Here is a 14,822-nt window from a genome sequence, read left to right on the forward strand (position 1 = left end):
AGTTTCTGTGGATTTGAGTGTTTTGTTGGATTTCAAATGCTGTTTGATGGTGTTGACAGGGTAACCATTGGCTATGAGTTCTTTTTTTATATGATTGTGTTCAGCCGCAATAGATTTCTCATCAGAACAAATAATCTCAGCTCGGTTGGTTAGTGTGTGAATTATGCCAGTTTTTGTTGTTTTGGGATGGTTGGATGCAAAATTAAGGTATTGGCCTGTGTGCGTAGGTTTCCTGTATACTTTTGTTTCCAGGCTGTTGTTTTTTCTGCTGACTAGTACATCCAGGAAAGGAATGCTACCTTTGGTTTCTTTTTCATATGTGAATTTTATTGATGGCCTCAGAGAGTTGAGGTAGTTCACAAATTCCTCCAAAGTTTCAGGTCCATGTTGCCAGACAGTGAAGGTATCATCCACATAACGGAGCCAGATTTTTGGAGGGCTATTACTTTTGCTAAGTGCTTCTTGCTCAAAGTTTTCCATAAATATATTGGCCATAAATGGTGAAAGAGAAGAGCCCATTGCCATGCCATCGGTCTGTTTGTAGAAAATATCCTTGAACTGGAAATATGTTGTGGTGACACAGAGGGTAATCATTTCCATGATGGATGGGATTGGTATTATAGTTCTGTCCTTTAGGGTTGGATCAGCTTCCAATTTCGCCTTGACAATGCTGAGTGTTTCGGCTACTGGCACATTAGTGAAGAGGCTTTGGACATCAAAACTCACCAGGGTATCATTGTTTTCTATTTTCAGTGTTTTGACTATAGAAATAAAATGATTAGAATCTTTGACAAATGTATCTGTCTGTCCTGCTAGTGGCTCAACAATTTTCAGGAGATATTTTGATAGTTTCTGGCATGGGGAATTACAACAACTGATGATCGGGCGCAGAGGCATGTCGGGTTTATGAATCTTTGGAAGACCGTAAATGTGGGGTGCTTTACTGCTGTGTGGTGTCAGTTCTGATCTAGTTTTTTCTGGGATGTGATTCTGATGTTTTTTTAGAGTTTGGTACACTTTTCTTTCAATGCTGGCTGTGGGGTCTTTTACCAGTTTTGTATATTGATCTGTGGTGATCAAATCAGTAATTTTTTGCTCATAATCTGGTTTGTCAAGTATGACTGTAGCACGACCCTTATCGGCTGGGAGGATTACAATGGTATGGTCGGATTTCAGAGTTTTGATGGCCTTTAGTTCATCAGGCGGCAGATTCGGTTTAGGTGGACCAGCTGAAGTGATTGCTGTACGCACATTCCAACGAAATTCATCTTGTTTGGCGGCAGGAAGTTTGTATATTGCACTCTCAACAGATGAAACTATGTCAAGTGCAGGAATGTGTCGTGGAGCAATGCTGAAATTGAGGCCTTTTTGTAAAACATTTTCCTCGCTATTGGACAGCTTTCTTGAAGATGAATTAACGACAGTGTTGATGCTCTGTGTTGTGGGATGTGTTTTTGTATTCATCTTACTCGTCAGTTTGGCTAATTTATCTTTTTGCTTCTCTTTGCACTGTAGAGACCTCTTTTGGACCAGATTCGTGATGGACTGATAGATGCGATTGAAATCTTTAGTATTGAGGGTAGACTGAATTTCAAGCTGTAGTGCCGAAATTTCATTGTTCAAATGTGATTTTTGGCAGTGATATGCGGCAATTCTTTCACTCAGAAGCTTTTGGCTGGCTTTCCGGGTTATTTGTTGAGCCTGTTTGCTGTTGACCGGGGATTTGATTGTGAGTCCTCTAGGAATGACTCCCTTACTGCGACATTTACAGAGAAAAGTCAAGTTATTCGAACATTGTGATAAATCAATTAATTTCTTTTCCAACTTCCTCAGAGAAATATGCATACCGGGTCCATACCGGGCATTGATGTTATCTTTAAAAGATTTGTGCAATGGGAGTGCATGACTTGATGTAAGTTTAGCAATGGCGTATGTCCAAAAACTTACATCAAGTCATGCACTCCCATTGCACAAATCTTTTAAAGATAACACCAGTTTTATGTTCCATATTTATTTTTACCAAGATAATTTTGTTGTGTAAAGGTGCCACGGCGTACCAGTGTTTCGTCCCAAATAAATGGTTTTTTCTGGCACGTACTACGATTTACTTCCAAGCATCCACTGCCAGTGTTGCCAGACCAGTGGTTTCATTTGTGGATGTGGTGTGATGTTTTAGTTCCCACTGTGATAAAAGCCACTCAGCTGGTGGTTTATCTTGTCTGCTGTTTGTTAAATTCTATAAAGTTTTTTTTTAATGATTTTTAGTTAGTCTACTGTAGTGTTTCAAGCCGTTTTGGAGGCGAATGTAGTTACATAATGAGAATGCGAGATATGAACGCGCGGGCGGACCTGGCAACACTGGGTTCACTGCTCATTTGTCTTTGTCCGTTCGCCACTTTGTGCTGTGTTTGTGTTACGTTGTTTACTTTTATATGTTGCGGTAATAGTATTTCCTCGGCTTATGCAAGTGTATCATTCAAGAGAAATTCATAGCCTTAAATTTTATTATATCTACGGCACCGCCTAAAGGACGAACATGGCGTAAACTTTTCTGCAGTGTACTGTGTAGTGATGATTGTGTCATTTGTGTGATCAGAAAATACGGTAAAGCGTGACCTGTGTTTTAGAAAATTGTCTAGAATATAAAAAAGTCTTGATAGTGGGCGTTTCCTTTGTGTTTCATTTCTACGTCTCCAGTGATTTAAAAAAATAATGGCAGGTAGGAAAAAAACTTTATTTACGTCGGATTGGTTAGCCGATCCTACCTTAAAATGGATCGCTAGAGTTCCAAAAGACAATAATTTAGCAAGGTGCAATTGGTGTAATGTTAATTTTTCTTTAAGCAACATGGGCCGCCGTGCTGTTACAAGTAACATGGAAGGAAAAAAAAACACTTGAAGTGGGCTGAAAGTTTAAACTGGGTGAAGGTTAATGCTTTTTTAAAGTCTGTACCTTGTGAAACTAAAGCTGTGTCGTTACTTCCATCGACATCTTCAGTCTCGGAGCATTCAGCTGGTGAGGAAATAGCATATGTACAAACATCTGTGAAGAAAGAGCAGCCATATGGATCTCAGTATTTGAACCAGTCTGTGGTAAAGTCATCCAGTGTAATTCAACCATTTATGCTAAATGATCAAGTCACGGAAGTTGAAATATTGTGGTGTATTCAGTGTGTGATGACACACAGATCTTTGCGTGCAGCTGGGCGTGATGTACTTCTTTTTCGAACAATGTTTCCGTATAGTACCATAGCAAGGAAACTTCAGTTGCAGAGAGATAAGGTAGTTTATTATATCGCATTTGGTCTAGCACCATATTTCAGGGATGAAATTAGTAAAATGCTGAAAGGACAAAAAGTCGTAATAGATTTTGATGAATTTCTAAACAAAGTTTCGCAAAAGCAATAGATCATGGACAGAAGGTGAACCTGTAGGTTGCAGATATAATAGAACCAAAAGTGGTTGGTTTGATATGGGGATGTTCGAAGATTGGTTTTTCTCAACCCTGCTTCCTCGGTTGAAGAAGCTTCCCGGAGACAAGGTTGTGATGGGAGTTAATTTAACCTCTCATATCAACATAGAAGTTTTAAAAGCATGTGAGGAAAACCATATAAGGTTTGTGTGCCTACCCCCAAATTACATTCACCTAACCCAACCATTGGATGTTACCTACTACGGTCCGATGAAGAGAGAGTGGCGTAATATATTGACTTTGTGGAAAGAAAGAAACAAATCAATTACAAACTTGCCCAAGGAACAGTTTCCTAAACTCCTAAAACAGCTGGTTGATTATTTGTATGTAGAGAAGAAGAAAAACATAATTTCTGGGTTAAAAAAACAGGTATCATACCTCTTGACAGAACCAAAATTCTTGAGCGCTTGCCTCAAAAGGACATAAGAAACTGATAGGAGACTCTTTCTTGCAAAACCTTGAAGAAAGAAGGCAGGAGTTGACGAAAAAAAATCCTAGTAAGAAACAAAAGAAACTAGATGTACCAGCTGGCAAAAGTGTCTGTTCAAAATTGTTTGGTGTATCGAGCGCAGATGAAATGGAATTGAGAGGAGTACAGACATCTATTCATAAGCCGAAAAGAGGGCGCCCATATATTAATCGAAAACCATAAACTGAATCTGAACACTCCAGTTCTTACAATCTCCACGACGATATTCGTTCTGATGACGGCTCGAACTTTTATGAAAGTGAATTGGAAGATTTCGGAGATGATGTTACCAGAAGGCCTAGCAAAGAACATCTAACAGAACCAGAATCTCTAAAAAGTAGTTTAGAAGAAGGTGACTTTGTCATAGTCAAATATTCAGGAAAGTATTATCCTGGATTGATAACAAAACTGCCCAGTGAAGAAGAGTCAGGCCCTACAATAGGCTGCATGAGCAAGACCAAAAAGTCCTGGATATGGCCCGATAAGAAGGATCTTCTTGTTTACGAATGGGCTGACATCAAGAAAAAAATCAACCCTCCCAAGATAATGAAACGAGAACATTTCAGTGTTACTGAGATGGCTGATTATTATTTAGAATGAAAAGTTTAGCACTGTATAAGTCATAAGGACAAAGGACATGATTTGAGAAATTGTTTTTCATGGTTTTCATAAGTACAGCTGGTTTATTGTGTTACAATACGATAAAAAAACATATTCTGAGCTCATTTGCGGTGTCAAATCATTAACAGATCCTTAAGTTAAATATTTCAGAATTTTCTCTTGACTTGACAAAGAGCGATGTTCCACCAGGACATTATATGCATATAGGTTTGGAAAAACAGCTCAAATCCATTATCCATAAACTAAAATATGTTCCTCACAAATTTGAATTGCTTGTAAACATAGATGGATTGCCATTGTTTAAAAATTCACAGGCTCAGCTGTATCCTATACTTTTTTCAGTATTGTCTGTACCGGCTCTTAGAGGTAAGGTATTTCCAATAGGACTTAATTATGGACCACAAAAACCTCATGACGTTGGTCTTTTTTTATAAGACTTTGTAACCGAAGCCAGTAGCCTTGTAGAAAATGGCTTGGATGTAAAAAAATGTTCATGTACCGGTTGCTATTGAAGCTTTTATGTGTGATGATCCTGCAAAGTAAACTGATGGTTATTTCTCATGTACACGATGTTAAGTGAAGGGAACAACATCAAATAGTCGGACAGTATTTCTAGATTTCAATTGAAGGGGTGATAGGAAAAACAACCCATGTCAAAATAATTTCTGGTAAAATAACCCTTGTCATGTGACATGGGCTATTTTTTCAGGAAAGTTGGCAACGAACTTGTGTAAACATAAAATATTGTAATGTTTTCATAAACATGTCAGAGTCTGTTGCAAGTGGGGTTGTTATCAAGTCTAAGAAGCGTAAGAGGCAACCACACAAAAAATAATTGATTAAATCTGCTAAAGTAAAAGGCGAATAACATATTAATCATGCAGGGAAAAGGATAAAGGCTGAGAAGGTTGGAGACGACTGTAGGTAAGTTCTGCAGCTTGCTGCTAACCTCACTATTAATAATGCTAGTAAACTTTAAAAATAATTTACAGATTATGAGGGTTTGTGCAAAAGAGAACGAAAATTATGTTAGTGGTAAGTGAAAGTAAGAATTCATTGGTGTAGTACATTGTCAGTAAAGTTAGCGCTATCTTTAAAAAAAAAATACCCATCGTTACTGCATACAACTGAACACAAACTATAATTTGTGTGCTTTTGGTTAAGTTGTTTGGGAATAAAGAATGAAATTTCAACTTGTAACGTCTCATTTATGTTAGTGTGTTTACTGAAAATGTAAAATATTATTTTCATTCTAGTTGGACCTGTGTACACATTCTCAATAAAAATATAATCACAAGTAGTATATTAATTTAATACTTTCATTATTTTTAATAGGTACCAGAGATACAAATGCTTCACTAAAATAGGGGCAGATGAAAGAGAAGACATTTTTCTGGTTTTCTACACAATACCATCCAAGGAACTGCAAGATGCTCATCTAGCAGGTCTTATGAAAATGGATACAATTAAACAGAGAAGATCTCGGAAGGCAGCAACAAAGCAGTCACATCAACGATCCAACACAGACGAAGAAGATGATGAAGATGAAGTAGCAGTGTGCAGTAAGTTTTCTCGTGGTGCATCGTTTATTATAAGCTCAGACTAAAAAAGGGACAGGACACTTGTGAAGAGATTCCGGTGTGTCAAGATGCTTTCATGAGCATACGTGGGTTATCAAGAGGCAGGTTGAGACATTTTCAGTCTTCACTGATGAACTTAGGAATGTCTCCTGTAGAATGCCGAGGTAAACATGTTTCCAGGCCCAACCAGACACCTACTCAAGTTGTTAGCCTTGTTGAAGACCACATCAGATCCTTCAAACCGAGGCAGTCACATTACTCTCTTCGTCACAATCCACATGCAACATATTTGCCAGAAACATTGTCTGTTAAACAGATGCATGCATTATTTTTTATTGGCACCTATCATATTGCTGTTCCACACAAAGTATACTGGACAATATTCACAACAAAATTTAACATACGATTTGGTGTACCCCGTTCAGACACGTGCCCAATGTGTGATGAATTGCTTCAAAAACTAAATGTATGCTCCAGTGAAGATGAAAAACGACAGCTTAACATACAAAAGGAACTTCACTTACGAAAGGCAGAGGCATTCTATGCTCTAAAAAGGAAGTGGAAGAGGAAGGCTTGTGAAGGTAAAGTAACAGTAATTTCATTTGACTTGATGCAAAACCTACCACTTCCGAATCTTCAAACCAATGCAGTGTTCTTTGCACGACAGTTGTGGTACTATGTCTTTGGAGTGCATGATCTCAGTAATGATGATGTTTCTGTATATGTATACAACGAGTATATCGGGAAAAAAGGTCAAAATAACGTTACATCTCTGCTTTTCCATTACTTGTACAGCAATGGTAATGACCTGAATGATCTTGTGTTAATATCAGATGGTTGTTCAGGACAAAATAAAAACTATGTTATGGTACATTTCATATACATGTTGGTACACTGTTTGAAAATGTTTCAACCCATTAACTTTCTATTTCCAATACGAGGCCACTCATATTTACCGAATGACCAGGATTTGTCAATCATAGAAAAAAAGAAGAGAAAAGCTACAATCCAAACTCCAGAATAATGGGATAACCTGCGATAATGCCGATCGAAGCTAAGCCCATTCAATGTTGTAAATGTCGACCAGAGTGACTTGTTTAATATCGAGGAAGCAGTTAGGCCATTCTTTTTGAAAAACCCTCGGCCAGCAGTGAAGCTGAAACCTGCTAGGATGTTTCGAATAACACAAGAACATGACTTCCTCGAAATAAGAGACAGTTATACCGGTCCAAGGAGATCGTGCATGATAAGAAATCTACGAAAACTACCAACAGAACTCATTTTGCAGAAACTTTACCCAGGTCCTCTTACTTTGAATAGTGGAAAGCGTAGAGATCTGAGAAAACTGTACAGTGTTTTGAAGCCAAGCAGTGTCATGTTTTACAACTCGCTTGGTGATCTTGGGCCGGACACAGCTGATGTGGAAAGTGAAGTTGAGTTGGACATGTCAGACAACAGTAGTGGTGGGGAAGATTAGGGTACATTCTGTTGTTGGTATAAGTATTCATTAGAAAAAAAAAACAATGTTCTTTATTAGTGTAACACCTTGATGTTTATTTTCTAAGTCAATATTAGCCGGGCATGTCAAACAAGAGATGTGATAAGGAAGATGTGTTGTTTGTATAAGTGTTCATTAGAAAAACCAGGTTCTGTAATAGTTTGAAACATCTTGATTATTTTCTTATGTTGTGATTATTTTTAAGGTATAATATGTAACAGTGCAGTAAAGCTTGTTTAACAACATTTTAACTGCATTTGATGGGTTACCAAATTTTGCTATTTTCTATGAAAAACTACCCTTGTCAGCGTTTAGGTGAAGATTACCATTCACAAACCTACTAATACATGGTTGATAGTTATCGTCATATCAGTGGTGTGTTTCTAATTATAAGTGTTATGAATTATAACATGTTGTTAAATGTCTTTCTTTTTATGACAATTAGCAAGGATGTTTCTTCTTTCTCCTGAAAATTCATGTCTTATGACTTGGGTTCTTTTTCCTATGACCCCTTCAATTGTGCTTGTAGGACCAGTGAACAATTTTTAAATTGGGAAGACAGAAACTTCCGAATCAGAGATACCCCACTTGTAAATATACCTGGGCTAAACTTTGTTGATTCATTTATACTTGATTTTATGCACTTGGTCTGCTTGGGTGTTGTAAGGACTCTTCTGGTTACATGGGTTTCTGGGGCTTTGCCAAATAAACTATCAAGGCAGAATATTCAACAAATTTCTTCTAATCTAATGCTTTTGAAAACTCACATTCCGCCAGAATTTGTAAGAAAGCCAATAAAACTTAATGTGATTTTACATTGGAAGGCAACCGAGTTACGTTTGTTCCTCTTGTACCTTGGGCCTATTGTTATGAAGGGTATTCTGGGTTTAGTGAAGTTTGTGAATTTTCTAACGCTTCATGTTGCCATGGTTATATTATTGTCACCTTCAATGTGTGATAGACAAGAGCTCCCTCAATATTCCAGAAACCTTCTAAGTTGCTTTGTTCAGGGAATACAACTTTCATGGGCTCATTAATTTAGTAGATGATGCTGATCATTTTGTTCCAAAGTATCTTAACTTTACACTTGATGTAGTTTCAGCATTCCCTTGAAAATTACATGCAGCACTTGATTGACAGAGTCTTTTTCTACCCATTTTAGATGATTTCTCGGGTTCATCAGATGTTCAAATGTCATGCCCTCACAACTGTGGACAACTTCTTCAAAACTGCTCTGGGCCCCAGTATAAAAAGATAAAACTGAGTGACTACACCTTTACAACGAACTACAACGAATTACAACAACTATTGTGTTGCACAAAATGAAATTGTTCTTATTGAAAAATTTATGTTTCACGTGATGTTGATACTACAATGATTATTGGCAGAACTTTTTTGGAAAAGAAAGACTTTTATTTATATCCTTGTAAAAGTTCAGATGTGGGAATTCATAAAGTAAGAAAGCTGTCGTCTTTGAAAATGTGGCCCGTTTCTGAATTACAATGTAAACTAATGTGTTTACAATACAAAATCCATTTTATCACAATGCCGATTCTCCATAGCAGTAAAACATAATTTTTCATGTAGGTATATAAAAAATGTTTTGCAAACTCACTGATCGTTTTATTGATCCAAAGGTAGTAGCCATAAAGAATATTCTTCAACAAATGTGGACACTCGTGAGGCTCTCTGATGATGATACAGTGGACATTGTGCCAGACAAGTGGATTTCTAGCATGAAATATTGCTGGTATCCCAGCAATGAACGGTTGTCCACAATTAAATCATGGGCTGAGTCAGAAACAATACCAAGAGAAGACTGGGAAATGGTGGAGAACACTATAATGGAAGGTGATATAGGTACGTAGCCTACATAGAATTATCGCAGATATCCACGATATCGTGGCTAATAATTTTGAATTAGGAGTTGAAATACCTCCTATAACAAATATCTAAATTTACGAAAACTACTACCGCGACTTCATAGCTCGTCAAAAAAATGCCTCAACCTCGTCACCACCACACAACTCGCCCGGAGATTCGACTGGCTGGAGACCACCTCCCAAAAAACATACCTTTAAGCGATCATCACTGCTGGCAAACTTCACACCCAGGCAAAGCCCAATAAAAAAGGCTAACCCTTTCTCACTACTGAGTCAAGAGGAAGATCTTGCTACCGCCGATCTGCAAGACAGCATGCAGGAGACACCGGAAATACCAGAAACCACACAAGCGGCGCCCACACAAGCGGGGCCCAGGATTACCACGCAACTAATGAGCAAGCTCACAATGCCACCAGTGACAATAAAAACTGCTATGAACAATTCCTTTCTGCAATATAATGTCCCGAAAGTCCCGAAAGTCACGAAAAAGTCACGAAATTAAGGCATTGGTCACGAAAGTCAAGAAAATTTCACAAATTTTAATAAAATGAACTTTTTTTTTAAAATTGTTTTTGTTTATGTCTCGTACGGAATGACAAATTTAATGTACATGTCTACCAATTATACTTTGTATTTTTAGTAGCATTTATGTGGGGTAATACCGTTGTGTAATACTCAGAAAGTGACTTTTTGCTGTTGGTTAACATGCACAATTTCAATTGGCTCTTCGACTTTCTTGGCTGTTCCACTTTGTGCGCTGGCCTTTGCTGTTACAAGATGGCGTAGTACATGGCTGTTCATCCGTGTGGGAAATTAAACGCATGATAGAACGTCTCCGTGTACTAGGAAGCTGTATTTTTAACTGTGATACTAAAATACTTTTAACGAGCGAAGTTAGTTTTTTCGTTTGTAAAGTAAGCCAGAACTAAGCGTGTACAACTATTCGAAACAGCATATGCAGAAACAAAGCAGTTTTCCGTTCGTGTTAATAATCTTCAGTGATGTGCCAGTGCGGTATTTGGCTTTATAACTAAACTTGAGACATATCACAAAATCAATCTGTGTATTTTAGTGCTGTAGGTGTTACAAATCAAATCACGACGAATAATTTATTATGAAAGGATGTACATACGACGTTATGATTAACACATTTGGCCTCTGCTTTATTATTGTTATTGTTGGTGGCAGAAATTACAATCTGGCTAGGTACGTTTGTTGACATTGTTAACGTTTATTTACTCTTTATTATGGTAATTATTTTTGCGAAAGTGGAAGCAAGTGTTTAAACTCGCGTGAGTTTCAAACTTGTAAACAAACATTTTTTTATTATTTAACGAAACGTGACATGACCTTACATCAACCAATGACATAATTTTCCGAGTTATAACCCTTTTATTTCAGTTTTACACATTAAATTTCCCTTGTATTTCACAAACGAATATGTAGTGATATTTAAGTATTTATAATTAGGTCTATATGCATGTGTGTGCTACGAAAATATATTTTCTCTCTTTCATCATACACTTTCATTAGGATAATTAAATCTATTTTATTAACACATTTTCTATAATATAAACACAAGCACATTCCCGCCAAATTAGCAATAAACAAGCATTTGTGTTGAAAATTTCTTGCAGATTGTGTGTATTATGAAATGTCTCGTGGGTGTTTCTGTGTGTAATGAATAAATTGTGATTATAAAAATGCCTGGTAAATGTAGTTTTCGAGACAGCTGGTATGAACTGCCATATGCAGGCACCTGGAAGTTGTGGCGGAGACGCGATGAAACTGATACGAATAGAGCATTTTGCTGCATCTGCAGAACAAACTTTGATATTGGTCATGAAGGTGTCAACTCGGTTAAGACACATGAAAAGGGTAAACGTCATCTTCAGTTAGTGAATGACGAGTTCAGGCAAACAATCCCTAATAACTAGTAGGCTTAAGCTTACGTCAAATGTTTGTAGTGATGTGACAGATACTAGGCCTAAACCTTCATGTTGTTGGCTTGATGCATCTGATTCAAGTAATTCAAAAGTGCACAAACACGAAATCCAGCCTAGTGATTCTGTTTCAGCAAATAGGCCTACACATGAAGCAAACCCAGTTGAAATTATAATTGCAGGCTCCTCTAGTAGTGATACAACAGGCCCCAAATTTGCTAGTAACATTCAAAGGTACATGCTAAGAGATGAAGTGACCACAGTAGAAATTATTTGGGCACTAAACAAAGTTGTGTGCCACAATTCTGCTAGAAGTGCTGGTACTACAAGTGATTTATTTAGTGTGATGTTTCCCGACAGTGCGATTGCACAGAAATTTAAGATGCACAAAGACAAGTTGTCTTATGTAACAACATATGGTCTAGGTCCATTTTTTCAAGAAAGTTTAGTTGAGGATGTCAAATCTTGCCCATTTTTTTCTTTCTCCTTTGACGAGTCTGAAACTGTAGCACAGAAAGGCCAGATGGATATTGTAGTACGCTTCTGGGAGGCCAATAGTAGCGACATATCCACATGTTATTTAACATAAGTGTTTTTAGGCAAATCAACAGCAGAAGAGCTTATTTCAGCTTTTGTTACGGGAATTACAAATTTGAAATTGTCCCTGCAGAACATCATTCAGATTTCTCTGGATGGACCAAATGTCAACTTAAAGTTTCTCAGAGATTTGCAGGAGAGGTTTTTTCAAAGTGAAGACGGTGGAAGTCAGATTTTTTATGTCGGAACCTGCTCCTTACACATTGTACAGGGAGTGTACCAGACAGCTCACAAAGAGGTGGGCTGGAAAATTCACGAGTTCCTCAGAGAGATCTACTACTTGTTCAAAAACTTTCCATCTCGATGGGCAGAGTACACTCGTATTACTACTTCTTCCGTCTTTCCGCTGAAATTTTGTCAAATTCGGTGGGTTGAAAATTTAGTTGTTTTAAAGAGGGCTATTGAAATATTACCATTCCTCAGGAAATATGTCTCTACTGTTGAGAAACATCCTCCAAACACACAAAATTTCACAAAAGTGAAATATGCTTTGACTGATTCGTGTTTGTTGGCTAAAATGGAATTTTTGTTGTCTGTTGCTTTGCAGTTGGAACATTTTCTGACCACATTTCAGTCCAACAATCCACTGCTACCATTTTTATATAAAGACCTGTACTCATTGCTAAATGAAATAGCAAACCGATTTCTGAAGAAATCAGTTCTTTCTGACAACCGTAGTGGAACCAAACTGATTGCCATTGACCCAAGGGACCAGACCAATGTAAAGCCTATAGAGCATACTGATGTAGGATTTGGTGCAAAATCTGCTTTAAAACATTTGAAGGAAATTGAGTCAGTTAAGTTCAAAAATGAATGTAAGAAAGTTTTGCAACATTTGTTTGGCAAATTATGTACGAAGTGTCCATTGAAGTTCAAAATTGTTAAAGGAGCATCTTGCTTATCTCCAACTGTACTGACTAGTGAGCATTTGAGAATTGTAAGGATAAATGTTGCTTTGGAAGCATTTGTAGATAAACAACAAATTGTTCCTTCAGATGCAGATTGTGTCAAATTAGACTACTTAACATTTTGTGAGAATCCACAAGTTCAGGCTGCAGTAAGAAAATTTGACAGGAAAACTGACCGACTGGATGCTTTTCAATTGATTCTGCTTTCTGAGTGAAAAATAGAAAACAAAAAGTTTGTAAAATTCATCAAAAAAATTCTTGTGATGTATCAAGGAAATGCAGCTGTAGAGAGAGGGTTCTCTGTGAACAAATAATGCTTGGTTGAGAACTTAGAAGAGCATTCTCTCATTGCAATTCGGAGCATTTATGAAGCTGTTACTGCTGCTAGAAATGTTGCAAGCGTTCCAATTTCTAAGAAGATGATTTTGGCTGTGAGAAACTCTTCTGCAAAGCGACCAGAAGCACTTGAAGAAAAACGGAAGGGAAAAAGCAGCGAAGAAGATAGGAAAAGAAAACGAAGTGAGGTGAAGGAGTTAGAAATGTGTAAGAAGAGATTAACCCTTTATCACCCAGCGTCCTATTTATAGGACACACTATCTTTGTCCTTGAATCTTAAACACCAGGAAACATGAGACAGCGTGCTGAGTCACAGGAGTTCTAGAGACCTTAGTCATCATGTTTTCCACCCTTTGTTCCATATAGTTCGCAGTATTGTGCTGACAGTGAGGAAGTGAAGTCGCTCTTTTTTCTTATCGTGCACGCTCTTCTCTTAGGTATTATTTTTTGCTGATGTATTGGAGGTAAGTTTATCTTTTTTATTACTGATGTACTTATTATTGATGTAACTGTTTAAGAAAATGTGTAATTAATTTTTATTGGTTTTTATTTTCTGTAGATTTGAATATAAATACCAGTGTCCTATAAATATGACGCTGGGCGTTGCACATATTTTACACTTCACGGTGTCAAAATGGAAAAAATATATTTTTTTGTATTTTTTGCAGGGCAAAGTTACGAAAATGAGTCGCCAACAGTTTCGATCTATTGAAGAAGCGCTAGAGTACTTCTATTCCGATAAAATAGAAGAGGATTTAGCCGCTCTTCCTCCAGATGTTGACGAACTGACAGACGAAGAGACAATTGATGATGAAAATCTAGAAGCACCTTTTATTCAGGATATTGCAGGTAATATAGAAGTAATTATTCCGGAGGTAGAAGGGGAAAATGATATACCAACTGCCTTTTCGCCACAAGAGTCAAAAACAAAAAAGAAAAAGTTTGACAACCTAAACATAACTTGGGAAAAAAAGATTCCAGAATACACAAAGCTGCCTGAAGCAGGAAATTCATTTTTCAGACTTATTGAGTTAGTGAAGACTGACTTAGCAAATGCAAGACCTTTAGAAATTTTTGAAAAGTTTTTTACAGAGGAAATATTTGATTTTATTGTCGAAGAAACAATAAGGTATGCCACTACCCAGAAAAATATGCATGATTTAAGTATATCAACACAGGATATAAAAATCTTTCTTGGGTTTCTTGTGTTGTCTGGGTACCATACGTTACCCAGTGAGCGGGATTACTGGCGTGAAGAAGACTTAGGGTTAGATGTTGTTCGGAATGCTTTTAGCAGAAATGCATATTGCACAATCAAATCTCTCATTCACTTCCAGGATAATTCTAAAGCTGAGGACAACAAACATGATAAATCGTTCAAGGTAAAACCCCTTAATGATAAAATCAATGACAAATTCCAGCAGTATGGTATTTTCGAGAAATACTTGTCTATCGATGAAATGATAGTCAGATATTATGGCCACAATCCACTAAAGCAGTTTATAGGGTCAAAACC

At 37.2% G+C, this 14,822-nt stretch overlaps 1 protein-coding gene across 1 annotated transcript in view; it reads right to left on the reverse strand.

Annotated features, from left to right (window-relative positions):
- Nucleotides 1-14,822, reverse strand: part of LOC134536616 (synaptic vesicular amine transporter-like) — a 238,077-nt gene that overhangs the window by 9,461 nt on the left and 213,794 nt on the right. The window lies entirely within an intron of this gene.

The sequence above is a fragment of the Bacillus rossius genome, chromosome 11 (genome assembly GCF_032445375.1).
Source record: "Bacillus rossius redtenbacheri isolate Brsri chromosome 11, Brsri_v3, whole genome shotgun sequence".
NCBI lineage: Eukaryota > Metazoa > Arthropoda > Insecta > Phasmatodea > Bacillidae > Bacillus > Bacillus rossius.